This window comes from Montipora capricornis, unplaced genomic scaffold, assembly GCF_036669925.1.
Source record: "Montipora capricornis isolate CH-2021 unplaced genomic scaffold, ASM3666992v2 scaffold_67, whole genome shotgun sequence".
NCBI lineage: Eukaryota > Metazoa > Cnidaria > Anthozoa > Scleractinia > Acroporidae > Montipora > Montipora capricornis.
In genome coordinates, this window is record NW_027180261.1 from 1 (window position 1) to 13,505 (window position 13,505).

Genomic DNA, 13,505 nt, shown 5'->3' on the forward strand with positions numbered 1-13,505 from the left:
TGTGCATTTGTCCTCTTGCCGTCAACGCAAGTGCCATGCAATGCTGGTACTGCTGCCCACTGTACAAGGGCGATCGTTGTGTGCGCCTCGCTTTCAAGTTGGCTTTGGGCATTCTTTCCTTGGCACGGATTGTAATCGGACCACCATATCTCGTGGCCATGAGACTGGGAGCACCTTGTCCGCTGTGAGCATTTACGGGCATCGCTTCTCGGCCTTTTGGCTAAGATCAAGTGTAGTATCTGTTCTTATCAGCTTAATATCTGATACGCTGCTCATCGAGCAGCTCATATATTAAACTGATTTTTGGAACTGGGCCGTGGAAAAGAGGCTTGCCTCGTCCCGGCCACGGGTTGCCTCGGTATAGCACTACCTCCGAGCGTGGCCCACTTCCCTGGGGAAGAAATAATCAAGTGAAAGCAGAACAAGTGACCAAGCAACCAACCTTCACATTCTCTTCTCTTTTCTAGGTAGCATAGCAGCGAGTGGACAGCACGACACGACAGGACGAGGAGCACGTGACCCCCATTACCACATGGTATGCGCAGACAAGTTGCGTTTTGCGGTTCCGGAGAGATTGAAAAGGCATACTTACCTGACGCGGGAGGCACTGTGATCAGGGAGGCAGTCCTCTCAAGGTGAGGCTCTTTCATTGCACTTCGATTGGGTTGACCCTTGCGATTACCCCAAATGTGGGTAACTCGAGCGTATAATTTCTGGTAGTGGGGACCTGCGTTCGCGCTAGTCCCCGCACCAAACCCCGGTGGCAAAGTTGGCTAATGGGAAGGTTTGTTGGTAACGTTTCAGGCAGGGCAGGGAAGGAGATGCGGTGGCGGTGTAAAGACTAAGGAAGGTGAGTTGTATTTGTGAAGTCCACTGCTGAAATTGTAGGTGAATGTTCCGTACTTGGTGCACTGCAAAACTGTGATTTTATTTCTTTCATTTTTGCCGTAGAGAGAGCGAGAGGGCGTGTTTATTTCAGCCGCATCGATTTCCATCGATAGACGAGTGAGACAAGAAAATGCCAGCGGGTCGAGCTCTTATCCTCGTGCATCGTTTCGAAAACGTAAGTGGATGTGTGTTTGTCCCGCTCCATCGCGATAGATTTCTTTTGCGTTGTGTTATGTTGCGTTCTGGAGAGCCCGTTTTGCATTGAGTAACTGAGGACCCGCCAGATCAGTTGGCGTTACATTTCTGTGGCCAACACTTTGTGGTTTCTCTATGTTATCAGTTAATTGAATTGTTATCATAAAAAGTATTTTATGCTCAGGATAGTGTGTTATGCACCCTTTCAATACGTACTGTCCGTGTTGAGTAGGGAACAGTTAGGATTTGAAGTGCGCTACGTCACATAAGTCACGTTTTCGCAAGATGAATGTTATAGTGTTGTAGCCTTCGTTGTATACATATCATCCGGGCTAGGTTAACTTCCATCTAATGCATAACAGTGCATGCATTTTTTACTTGTCGTAGCCTGTTCTTTGCTCACACGAAAGGATACGTTTCATGTCATAAACGTTGGATGGATAAGATCTCGCGCGCACGCGCTCCCTTGGGAATACAAGTTCCACTTTCTCGTGTGAACTATTTTGTTTTTGTTGTATGTCTCATCTTTGACATATCGTTGGCATGTTGTGTTCAAAAAGCTGGTTTGGAATGTTCTTTCATGGAGGAAACTGAGATTATTTGAGATAATCAAGTGTACGGAAGGAAAAAGGGAAGCCTACAACACGGGGTATTCCAGGCGGTCTCCCATCCAAGTACTACCCCGCCCGACAGGGCTTAACTTCGGTGATCGGACGAGAACCGGTGTTTTCCCTGTGGTATGGTCGTAGACAAGTAATTTGCCGTGAAAATTAACTTTGTTATAAGGGGAAATGAAAACGAGGTCAGAGCAATCACAATGTGCATTTGTCCTCTTGCCGTCAACGCAAGTGCCATGCAATGCTGGTACTGCTGCCCACTGTACAAGGGCGATCGTTGTGCGCCTCGCTTTCAAGTTGGCTTTGGGCATTCTTTCCTTGGCACGGATTGTAATCGGACCACCATATCTCGTGGCCATGAGACTGGGAGCACCTTGTCCGCTGTGAGCATTTACGGGCATCGCTTCTCGGCCTTTTGGCTAAGATCAAGTGTAGTATCTGTTCTTATCAGCTTAATATCTGATACGCTGCTCATCGAGCAGCTCATATATTAAACTGATTTTTGGAACTGGGCCGTGGAAAAGAGGCTTGCCTCGTCCCGGCCACGGGTTGCCTCGGTATAGCACTACCTCCGAGCGTGGCCCACTTCCCTCTGGGGAAGAAATAATCAAGTGAAAGCAGAACAAGTGACCAACCAACCTTCTCATTCTCTTCTCTTTTCTAGGTAGCATAGCAGCAGCGAGTGGACAGCACGACACGACAGGACGAGGAGCACGTGACCCCCATTACCACATGGTATGCGCAGACAAGTTGCGTTTTGCGGTTCCGGAGAGATTGAAAAGGCATACTTACCTGACGCGGGAGGCACTGTGATCAGGGAGGCAGTCCTCTCAAGGTGAGGCTCTTTCATTGCACTTCGATTGGGTTGACCCTTGCGATTACCCCAAATGTGGGTAACTCGAGCGTATAATTTCTGGTAGTGGGGACCTGCGTTCGCGCTAGTCCCCGCACCAAACCCCGGTGGCAAAGTTGGCTAATGGGAAGGTTTGTTGGTAACGTTTCAGGCAGGGCAGGGAAGGAGATGCGGTGGCGGTGTAAAGACTAAGGAAGGTGAGTTGTATTTGTGAAGTCCACTGCTGAAATTGTAGGTGAATGTTCCGTACTTGGTGCACTGCAAAACTGTGATTTTATTTCTTTCATTTTTGGCCGTAGAGAGAGCGAGAGGGCGTGTTTATTTCAGCCGCATCGATTTCCATCGATAGACGAGTGAGACAAGAAAATGCCAGCGGGTCGAGCTCTTATCCTCGTGCATCGTTTCAAAAACGTAAGTGGATGTGTGTTTGTACTGCTCCATCGCGATAGATTTATTTTGCGTTGTGTTATGTTGCGTTCTGGAGAGCCCGTTTTGCATTGAGTAACTGAGGACCCGCCAGATCAGTTGGCGTTACATTTCTGTGGCCAACACTTTGTGGTTTCTCTATGTTCTCAGTTAATTGAATTGTTATCATAAAAAGTAAATCTTTTATGCTCAGGATAGTGTGTTATGCACCCTTTCAATACGTACTGTCCGTGTTGAGTAGGGAACAGTAACACTTTGAAGTGCGCTACGTCACATAAGTCACGTTTTCGCAAGATGAATGTTATAGTGTTGTAGCCTTCGTTGTATACATATCATCCGGGCTAGGTTAACTTCCATCTAATGCATAACAGTGCATGCATTTTTTACTTGTCGTAGCCTGTTCTTTGCTCACACGAAAGGATACGTTTCATGTCATAAACGTTGGATGGATAAGATCTCGCGCGCACGCGCTCCCTTGGGAATACAAGTTCCACTTTCTCGTGTGAACTATTTTGTTTTTGTTGTATGTCTCATCTTTGACATATCGTTGGCATGTTGTGTTCAAAAAACCTGGTTTGGAATGTTCTTTCATGGAGGAAACTGAGATTATTTGAGATAATCAAGTGTACGGAAGGAAAAAGGGAAGCCTACAACACGGGGTATTCCCAGGTGGTCTCCCATCCAAGTACTAACCCCGCCCGACAGGGCTTAACTTCGGTGATCGGACGAGAACCGGTGTTTTCCCTGTGGTATGGTCGTAGACAAGTAATTTGCCGTGACAATTAACTTTGTTATAAGGGGAAATGAAAACGAGGTCAGAGCAAGCACAATGTGCATTTGTCCTCTTGCCGTCAACGCAAGTGCCATGCAATGCTGGTACTGCTGCCCACTGTACAAGGGCGATCGTTGTGTGCGCCTCGCTTTCAAGTTGGCTTTGGGCATTCTTTCCTTGGCACGGATTGTAATCGGACCACCATATCTCGTGGCCATGAGACTGGGAGCACCTTGTCCGCTGTGAGCATTTACGGGCATCGCTTCTCGGCCTTTTGGCTAAGATCAAGTGTAGTATCTGTTCTTATCAGCTTAATATCTGATACGCTGCTCATCGAGCAGCTCATATATTAAACTGATTTTTGGAACTGGGCCGTGGAAAAGAGGCTTGCCTCGTCCCGGCCACGGGTTGCCTCGGTATAGCACTACCTCCGAGCGTGGCCCACTTCCCTCTGGGGAAGAAATAATCAAGTGAAAGCAGAACAAGTGACCAAGCAACCAACCTTCACATTCTCTTCTCTTTTCTAGGTAGCATAGCAGCGAGTGGACAGCACGACACGACAGGACGAGGAGCACGTGACCCCCATTACCACATGGTATGCGCAGACAAGTTGCGTTTTGCGGTTCCGGAGAGATTGAAAAGGCATACTTACCTGACGCGGGAGGCACTGTGATCAGGGAGGCAGTCCTCTCAAGGTGAGGCTCTTTCATTGCACTTCGATTGGGTTGACCCTTGCGATTACCCCAAATGTGGGTAACTCGAGCGTATAATTTCTGGTAGTGGGGACCTGCGTTCGCGCTAGTCCCCGCACCAAACCCCGGTGGCAAAGTTGGCTAATGGGAAGGTTTGTTGGTAACGTTTCAGGCAGGGCAGGGAAGGAGATGCGGTGGCGGTGTAAAGACTAAGGAAGGTGAGTTGTATTTGTGAAGTCCACTGCTGAAATTGTAGGTGAATGTTCCGTACTTGGTGCACTGCAAAACTGTGATTTTATTTCTTTTCATTTTTGGCCGTAGAGAGAGCGAGAGGGCGTGTTTATTTCAGCCGCATCGATTTTCCATCGATAGACGAGTGAGACAAGAAAATGCCCAGCGGGTCGAGCTCTTATCCTCGTGCATCGTTTCAAAAACGTAAGTGGATGTGTGTTTGTACTGCTCCATCGCGATAGATTTCTTTTGCGTTGTGTTATGTTGCGTTCTGGAGAGCCCGTTTTGCATTGAGTAACTGAGGACCCGCCAGATCAGTTGGCGTTTACATTTCTGTGGCCAACACTTTGTGGTTTCTCTATGTTATCAGTTAATTGAATTGTTATCATAAAAAGTAAATATTTTTATGCTCAGGATAGTGTGTTATGCACCCTTTCAATACGTACTGTCCGTGTTGAGTAGGGAACAGTAACACTTTGAAGTGCGCTACGTCACATAAGTCACGTTTTCGCAAGATGAATGTTATAGTGTTGTAGCCTTCGTTGTATACATATCATCCGGGCTAGGTTAACTTCCATCTAATGCATAACAGTGCATGCATTTTTTACTTGTCGTAGCCTGTTCTTTGCTCACACGAAAGGATACGTTTCATGTCATAAACGTTGGATGGATAAGATCTCGCGCGCACGCGCTCCCTTGGGAATACAAGTTCCACTTTCTCGTGTGAACTATTTTGTTTTTGTTGTATGTCTCATCTTTGACATATCGTTGGCATGTTGTGTTCAAAAAAGCTGGTTTGGAATGTTCTTTCATGGAGGAAACTGAGATTATTTGAGATAATCAAGTGTACGGAAGGAAAAAGGGAAGCCTACAACACACGGGTATTCCCAGGCGGTCTCCCATCCAAGTACTAACCCCGCCCGACAGGGCTTAACTTCGGTGATCGGACGAGAACCGGTGTTTTCCCTGTGGTATGGTCGTAGACAAGTAATTTGCCGTGAAAATTAACTTTGTTATAAGGGGAAATGAAAACGAGGTCAGAGCAATCACAATGTGCATTTGTCCTCTTGCCGTCAACGCAAGTGCCATGCAATGCTGGTACTGCTGCCCACTGTACAAGGGCGATCGTTGTGTGCGCCTCGCTTTCAAGTTGGCTTTGGGCATTCTTTCCTTGGCACGGATTGTAATCGGACCACCATATCTCGTGGCCATGAGACGGGGAGCACCTTGTCCGCCTGTGAGCATTTACGGGCATCGCTTCTCGGCCTTTTGGCTAAGATCAAGTGTAGTATCTGTTCTTATCAGCTTAATATCTGATCGCTGCTCATCGAGCAGCTCATATATTAAACTGATTTTTGGAACTGGGCCGTGGAAAAGAGGCTTGCCTCGTCCCGGCCACGGGTTGCCTCGGTATAGCACTACCTCCGAGCGTGGCCCACTTCCCTCTGGGGAAGAAATAATCAAGTGAAAGCAGAAAAAGTGACCAAGCAACCAACCTTCACATTCTCTTCTCTTTTCTAGGTAGCATAGCAGCGAGTGGACAGCACGACACGACAGGACGAGGAGCACGTGACCCCCATTACCACATGGTATGCGCAGACAAGTTGCGTTTTGCGGTTCCGGAGAGATTGAAAAGGCATACTTACCTGACGCGGGAGGCACTGTGATCAGGGAGGCAGTCCTCTCAAGGTGAGGCTCTTTCATTGCACTTCGATTGGGTTGACCCTTGCGATTACCCCAAATGTGGGTAACTCGAGCGTATAATTTCTGGTAGTGGGGACCTGCGTTCGCGCTAGTCCCCGCACCAAACCCCGGTGGCAAAGTTGGCTAATGGGAAGGTTTGTTGGTAACGTTTCAGGCAGGGCAGGGAAGGAGATGCGGTGGCGGTGTAAAGACTAAGGAAAGTGAGTTGTATTTGTGAAGTCCACTGCTGAAATTGTAGGTGAATGTTCCGTACTTGGTGCACTGCAAAACTGTGATTTCATTTCTTTCATTTTTGGCCGTAGAGAGAGCGAGAGGGCGTGTTTATTTCAGCCGCATCGATTTCCATCGATAGACGAGTGAGACAAGAAAATGCCAGCGGGTCGAGCTCTTATCCTCGTGCATCGTTTCAAAAACGTAAGTGGATGTGTGTTTGTACTGCTCCATCGCGATAGATTTCTTTGGCGTTGTGTTATGTTGCGTTCTGGAGAGCCCGTTTTGCATTGAGTAACTGAGGACCCGCCAGATCAGTTGGCGTTACATTTCTGTGGCCATCACTTTGTGGTTTCTCTATGTTCTCAGTTAATTGAATTGTTATCATAAAAAGTAAATCTTTTATGCTCAGGATAGTGTCTTATGCACCCTTTCAATACGTACTGTCCGTGTTGAGTAGGGAACAGTAAGGATTTGAAGTGCGCTACGTCACATAAGTCACGTTTTCGCAAGATGAATGTTATAGTGTTGTAGCCTTCGTTGTATACATATCATCCGGGCTAGGTTAACTTCCATCTAATGCATAACAGTGCATGCATTTTTTACTTGTCGTAGCCTGTTCTTTGCTCACACGAAAGGATACGTTTCATGTCATAAACGTTGGATGGATAAGATCTCGCGCGCACGCGCTCCCTTGGAATACAAGTTCCACTTTCTCGTGTGAACTATTTTGTTTTTGTTGTATGTCTCATCTTTGACATATCGTTGGCATGTTGTGTTCAAAAAAGCTGGTTTGGAATGTTCTTTCATGGAGGAAACTGAGATTATTTGAGATAATCAAGTGTACGGAAGGAAAAAGGGAAGCCTACAACACGGGGTATTCCCAGGCGGTCTCCCATCCAAGTACTAACCCCGCCCGACAGGGCTTAACTTCGGTGATCGGACGAGAACCGGTGTTTTCCCTGTGGTATGGTCGTAGACAAGTAATTTGCCGTGAAAATTAACTTTGTTATAAGGGAAAATGAAAACGAGGTCAGAGCAAGCACAATGTGCATTTGTCCTCTTGCCGTCAACGCAAGTGCCATGCAATGCTGGTGCTGCTGCCCACTGTACAAGAGCGATCGTTGTGTGCGCCTCGCTTTCAGGTTGGCTTTGGGCATTCCTTCCTTGGCACGGATTGTAATCGGACCACCATATCTCGTGGCCATGAGACTGGGAGCACCTTGTCCGCCGTGAGCATTTACGGGCATCGTTTCTCGGCCTTTTGGCTAAGTGTACCAATTGGCCTTAGTGGGAGCTACACTTCGTGGACCTCTTCGTCTGCGCCCGCCAACAATTATGGAAGAAGACACAACTGCTGCTGTTCTTGCTGTCCCTGAAGATGCTAGTACTGCTGAGGTTATCCTCCCCACAATTGTGAGTATGGATGCTGCTGACGCGGATATGAATGCTGATGCTGATGCTGATGCTGGCGCTGATGCCAATGCCACTGTTGAAGTTCCTGAAGGTCCTGATGGTGAAGAAGCCTTCACGCCCGAGCTCTTCTCGCCATTGGAGTCTGAAGTTGTTGTCCCACAAGCGCTGGCTAACATGGCTAAAAGTGGTGTACGTTTCTGTGCTTCTCCTCGTGAGATTTGGTCCCACTCGCCAGACAACCGTGGAGTGGCTCTTAAGAAGGGATTCTCCGTGTTTTTTAAGTTGGACTCTCCTTCCAACAGCCAAAAGATCTTGTGCAGTTTTGATGAAGCTGGCGTTGATATCGACTCCATTGTGTCCATCCAGTATTGCGCTTCTAACAAAAATTGGGTCGTCACCTTCACATCAGTTGCGGCAAAAGAAGCTGCGCTCCGTATCCCCCACCTCGATATCGAGGGGTCACGTGTTCTTATCGGTGATAGGCAGAATGCTGTAACCTTGGTGAAGCTTTACGAAGCTCCGGTGGAGCTCCCGGACTCTGTTTTGATTGGCCGTTTATCCACCTATGGCACTGTTCTTTCTTTTCGTAGGGATCGTTCCGGCGATAGTCTGTTCAATGGGAACCGCACTGCCCGGATGCGTCTCAGCAAACCCATCCCTTCCTTTGTTCGAGTAGTGGGCGAATTTGTTCGGATCTGGTACCCGGGGCAGCCACAGACCTGCAGGCGCTGCGGGGCCCTTGGGCACTTCGCCGGTGTCTGTCGGTCTGTGCGCTGCGCCAACTGCGAAGAACCTGGCCACTCGTCAAGATCCTGTCCGTGTGACCCTATGTGCTCCATTTGTATGAAGCCTGATCATTTAGCAGCTGCGTGCCCGTTCCTTATCCACAGTGCTGATGTAGACCCGTCATCTTCTGGTCCTCGTGCGCGTCCTCGTGAGTCTTCCGAGCCCTCTTCCTATGCTGCTGTTGCCTCTCGTCCGCCTGCTCCAGCTCCGGTTCCTGCTGCTCAGCCTCCTCCAGTCAGGAAACCTCCCCAGGTGCAGAGACGCCCCCTAGCTCCGAAGCCCCCCGATGCGGCTCATAAGGAATCTAGTGATGCAAGTGATGAATCTAGTAGTGAGGAGTCTAGTTCTGAGTCTGTTTCCGGGTCCTCTCCTCAACAAGGAAAAGGTTGGGATGATCAAGTTGAACGTGAATCTAAAGGATCTGGTAGGAAAAGTAGTCATGTTGGCCGCCGTGACCGGGAGCGAGAGCGGGAGCGGGAGCGGGAGCGGGAGCGGGAACGGGAACGGGAACGGGAACGGGAACGGGACCGTGACCGTGACCGTGACCGTGACCGTGACCGTGACCGTGACCGTGACCGTGACCGTGAACGTGAACGGGATCGAGACCGTGACCGTGATCGTGAATACCGTCGCGGGCGTGGCCGTTCCCGCAGCCACGACCGTCATCGATCTAGAACTCGATTGCGGGACGGGTCTGAAGGTTGGACCACGGTTAGTAAACGCCACCATTAGTACCAATGCTAAGGCTCCTCTCTCTGAACGTGCGTGGGCTTGTGTCACCCACTAAGAGTGACCTGATCCTAAACGAATTATTTCGCCTAAGTTGCGATTTGATCTTATTACAGGAGACTCATGTTTCAAACAAACGTCAAGCTGATGCTTTTTCTCGTAAATGGCCCGGTAAATGTTTTGGTCCTTCGGGACGGGCAGGTCGGCTGGTGTAGCCCTGCTCACCCCTCCGAATTTTCCAGGAACCATCTCTCGCTTTATTTTTGATTCAGATGGTAGAGTCTTAAGCGCATTGGTACTTTTGGGGCAGCAGCGGATTAATGTCATCAATATTTACGCTCCAAACACCGTTACCGGACGCAAGCACTTTTTTCAAAATCTGCATTCCTTTTTTCTATCCCCTATTCGGATAGTGGCCGGTGATTTTAATTGTATCGATAATCCTCTCGACCGTCTTGTCCTAGTTGATGATTCTCTTCCTGATAAGTCAGTCCTTAAATCCTTCATTTCAGACTGTTCTCTTGTTGATATTTGGCGCAGACGGAACCCTCGTGGTGTTTCCTTCACTTGGGCCAATACCGGCTATTCTCAAGCTTTGCGCCTCGATCGCTTTTTGATTTCTCGTTCCCTTGTTCCGCACATTCAAACCTCCGATGTAATGCCGTGTGTTTTTTCGGACCACGATTTTGTTCGTCTATTTTTGTCTCTCGACAATTTTTCTTGTCCCCGTAGCGGTGTTTGGCGGTTTAATACAAGTTTCTTGTTCGATGAGTCTTTTAAGAGCAAAATGTCTGCGTTTATTGCTTCCTTTAAGGAGCGTGTCTCCGACTTCGATTCCCTTGGTGCTTGGTGGGAGGCTTTAAAACTTGGCATTCGTAGGTTTTGTATCGAGTTTTGCGTTAATAAACAAAGGCAGATTAATAGTGAACGCAGTTCTTTGACCAAGCGCTTGATCCACGCAAAGAACTCTCTGGCCTCTGGTGGCTCCCAGGCCGCTTCTGAGGTCAGGGATCTTGAAAGCGCCCTCTCTTCCCTGGTTTCCCAGGAAGCGGAGGGCGCAAAAATTCGTTCACGTGCCAAGTGGGTTGAAGAAGGAGAACGGCCGACTAGATATTTTTTCCGCCTCGAGAAAAAACGTGCTGAAAAGAATTCCATGGACTGCCTTCTGGATGCCAATGGCGTCGAGAAGACGTCCCAACACGATTTGGAATTAGTCCTTGTAGATTTCTATAAGTCTTTGTTTGCCAAGGATACCTTGGATCTTTCTGTTCAAATGGATTTAATTAATGACCTAGACCTTTCTCTGTCGAATGCTGAACGAGAGAGCTGTGAGGGGGAGTTGTCAAAAGACGAGCTTTTTTCGGCTGTTAGCGGTCTCCAAACCGGCAACTCCCCAGGGTCTGATGGTCTCCCAACCGAATTTTATGTTGCTTTCTGGGGGGATCTTGGTGATGCCCTTGCTCGTGTTTTGAATGAGGGCTTTCATCGGGGTTCCCTCATTGACTCTCAGCGAGAGGGCCTCTTGCGTCTGATACACAAGAAAGACGATAAGCGCATGCCGAAAAACTGGCGCCCCATCTCTTTGCTAAATACCGATTATAAAATCGCTTCTAAGGCTATTACCGAGCGTCTCAAGCCTGTAATGTGTTCTATTGTTCATCGCGATCAGTCGTGCTCTGTAGTTGGGAGATCTATTTTCTCTAATCTCCTCCTGATTCGTGACACCCTCGACATGATTAGTAAAACTGATGAATCTGGAATACTTGTGACCTTAGACCAAGAAAAGGCCTTTGACCGTGTCAACCACGCCTTTCTCATGCGCGTTTTGTCTAAGTTCGGTTTTGGTCCCTCTTTTTTTCAATGGGTGAGTCTCTTTTAATAACAATGTCTTTTCGCGCATTATTTGTAACGGGTCTCTTTCCGCCCCTGTTTTTTTGGAAGGGGTGTTAGGCAGGGCTGTCCCCTCTCCCCCCTTTTATACGTGCTGGTTTCTGAAATCCTGTCTACCCAAATTCGAAAATGTCCGGACATTGTTGGCTTTCTCCTCCCTGGTGCGGCTGGCTTACAATTTAACATTTCTCAGTACGCTGACGATGCAGCTTGCTTTTTGAAATCGGAAAGTTCCCTATGTCACCTTTTGCGAGTGGTTCGCAGGTTTGAAATAGCTTCGGGAGCAAAACTTAACACGACTAAAACCGAGGCTATGTGGCTTGGGAGGTGGAGGGCGAACGGTGCCTCCCCCTTTGGTTTAAAGTGGGTCTCTAAAATTAGGATATTACGGTCTAATTTCTGTTGAGTCAGACAACTGGAAACCTAAGCTAGACAAGCTCGAAAATGTTATCAATTTGTGGAGACAAAGGGAACTTTCTTTTGTTGGCCGCACAATGATTATTAATGTCCTCGGGGCGAGTAGGTTTTGGCACGTTGCCAAAATCCTCGCACCTCCGCGATGGGTGTGTGACCGCTACAAACGTCTTGTTTGGCCTTTCATTTGGAAAGGCCAAATGGAGAACGTGAGTCGACAACGCTGCTGTGCTCCTTTGTCTTCTGGCGGCCTTGGTGTCGTCGACTTTCAGACCAAGTGTGCCAGCCTGCGTCTGTCCTGTTTTTTAAGTCTTCGAGATGACTTCGGTTCTGATAAATGGCATTTTTTGGCCCGCTTCTTTCTTGGGAATTGTCTTTTTAAGTTTGATCCTCGCTTCTCTTTCGCAAGCAATTCCGTCCCTTCTTCTTCGGATCCCTCCCTGTGTTATCGTCAGTGTCTTGCTTTGTTTCAGTCTCTGTTTGAGCGTCATGGGTCTGTGCCTGATGATTTATCTTGTAAGAACATTTATTCCTTGTTGTCTGTATTTCCGTCCCCTGCTCCAACATGCGCTAGTTTTTGGGGAGCCGTTGTTGGCCGCCCCATAATCCGGTGGGTGTCCGTGTGGCGAAAGTCTCGTCTTAAGTTTATCGAGAATTATAAATGTGATGTTCTCTGGCTCCTCTTACATAATGCAGTTCGGGTGCGGTATAACCTCAAGGTTTGGGGTTATATTGCCTCCTCCGTTGTGCTGTTTTGTTCTCGTATTGAATCCCCTTGTCATTGTTTTGTTGCATGTCGTAGGGTCGTTCATGTCTGGAATTCTTTACGCCCTTTCTCTCTCGTCTCCTTGGTTCTCCCTTTGTGCTGTCCTTTTCTTCTGTTTTGTTTCCCTTGTCCCCTATTTCGTCGTCCCCGGGGTACCGTCTGTCTAGTTATCTCATTGCGACTATCGTTTACTTCGTTTGGCTGGCGCGTAACCTTGCGACTTTTCGAAACAGCTCTCTTGGCTCAGGTTCTATTATTAACATGATTATTAAAGATATTAAGTTGCGTATCTTAGGCGAACCTGTCTCTAGAGTTAAAGATTTTTGGTCGACCGGTAGTGTAATCTGTTCTGTTGATTGTAACGGTCGTCCTATTTTTCACTTTTAGTTCTTTTTGTTCATTTAGATAGTTCAGGTAGGCAATTGCACCTTGCACCTTCCTTTGAGATGGACTCTGTTTACCTTTTTGCACCGACGCACTGTAATTATTAGCCGCTCCAGTACCTTCTTGTAATCAGGTCTTTTTACCTGGGCCCTTAGGCCCTTGTAAATAAAATTTTATCAAAAGAAAAAAAAAAAAAAATCTGTTCTTATCAGCTTAATATCTGATACGCTGCTCATCGAGCAGCTCATATATTAAACTGATTTTTGGAACTGGGCCGTGGAAAAGAGGCTTGCCTCGTCCCGGCCACGGGTTGCCTCGGTATAGCACTACCTCCGAGCGTGGCCCACTTCCCTCTGGGGAAGAAATAATCAAGTGAAAGCAAAACAAGTGACCAACCAAGCAACCAACCTTCACATTCTCTTCTCTTTTCTAGGTAGCATAGCAGCGAGTGGACAGCACGACACGACAGGACGAGGAGCACGTGACCTCCATTACCACATGGTATGCGCAGACAAGTTGCGTTTTGCGGTTC

The 13,505-nt window shown here is 47.9% G+C and overlaps 13 non-coding genes across 13 annotated transcripts; 9 read left to right on the forward strand and 4 right to left on the reverse strand.

Moving 5' to 3' along the window:
* The first annotated feature begins 200 nt into the window (after nucleotides 1–200).
* LOC138036914 (U2 spliceosomal RNA) lies at nucleotides 201–392 on the forward strand. The gene has a single exon (XR_011130051.1). It is a non-coding gene; the product is annotated as a U2 spliceosomal RNA (small nuclear RNA).
* A 192-nt stretch (nucleotides 393–584) lies between these two features.
* Nucleotides 585–748, forward strand: LOC138036923 (U1 spliceosomal RNA). The gene has a single exon (XR_011130059.1). It is a non-coding gene; the product is annotated as a U1 spliceosomal RNA (small nuclear RNA).
* Nucleotides 749–1,717: 969 nt separating this feature from the next.
* On the reverse strand, nucleotides 1,718–1,834 carry LOC138036922 (5S ribosomal RNA). Its single transcript, XR_011130058.1, has one exon. It is a non-coding gene; the product is annotated as a 5S ribosomal RNA (ribosomal RNA).
* A 265-nt stretch (nucleotides 1,835–2,099) lies between these two features.
* On the forward strand, nucleotides 2,100–2,291 carry LOC138036916 (U2 spliceosomal RNA). The gene has a single exon (XR_011130052.1). It is a non-coding gene; the product is annotated as a U2 spliceosomal RNA (small nuclear RNA).
* Nucleotides 2,292–2,484: 193 nt separating this feature from the next.
* LOC138036911 (U1 spliceosomal RNA) lies at nucleotides 2,485–2,648 on the forward strand. The gene has a single exon (XR_011130048.1). It is a non-coding gene; the product is annotated as a U1 spliceosomal RNA (small nuclear RNA).
* Nucleotides 2,649–3,623: 975 nt separating this feature from the next.
* LOC138036910 (5S ribosomal RNA) lies at nucleotides 3,624–3,742 on the reverse strand. Its single transcript, XR_011130047.1, has one exon. It is a non-coding gene; the product is annotated as a 5S ribosomal RNA (ribosomal RNA).
* Nucleotides 3,743–4,009: 267 nt separating this feature from the next.
* Nucleotides 4,010–4,201, forward strand: LOC138036917 (U2 spliceosomal RNA). Its single transcript, XR_011130053.1, has one exon. It is a non-coding gene; the product is annotated as a U2 spliceosomal RNA (small nuclear RNA).
* Nucleotides 4,202–4,395: 194 nt separating this feature from the next.
* On the forward strand, nucleotides 4,396–4,559 carry LOC138036912 (U1 spliceosomal RNA). Its single transcript, XR_011130049.1, has one exon. It is a non-coding gene; the product is annotated as a U1 spliceosomal RNA (small nuclear RNA).
* Nucleotides 4,560–5,539: 980 nt separating this feature from the next.
* Nucleotides 5,540–5,659, reverse strand: LOC138036921 (5S ribosomal RNA). Its single transcript, XR_011130057.1, has one exon. It is a non-coding gene; the product is annotated as a 5S ribosomal RNA (ribosomal RNA).
* Nucleotides 5,660–5,927: 268 nt separating this feature from the next.
* On the forward strand, nucleotides 5,928–6,118 carry LOC138036918 (U2 spliceosomal RNA). The gene has a single exon (XR_011130054.1). It is a non-coding gene; the product is annotated as a U2 spliceosomal RNA (small nuclear RNA).
* Nucleotides 6,119–6,312: 194 nt separating this feature from the next.
* Nucleotides 6,313–6,476, forward strand: LOC138036913 (U1 spliceosomal RNA). Its single transcript, XR_011130050.1, has one exon. It is a non-coding gene; the product is annotated as a U1 spliceosomal RNA (small nuclear RNA).
* Nucleotides 6,477–7,450: 974 nt separating this feature from the next.
* On the reverse strand, nucleotides 7,451–7,569 carry LOC138036920 (5S ribosomal RNA). Its single transcript, XR_011130056.1, has one exon. It is a non-coding gene; the product is annotated as a 5S ribosomal RNA (ribosomal RNA).
* A 5,569-nt stretch (nucleotides 7,570–13,138) lies between these two features.
* On the forward strand, nucleotides 13,139–13,325 carry LOC138036919 (U2 spliceosomal RNA). Its single transcript, XR_011130055.1, has one exon. It is a non-coding gene; the product is annotated as a U2 spliceosomal RNA (small nuclear RNA).
* The last annotated feature ends 180 nt before the right edge of the window (nucleotides 13,326–13,505 follow it).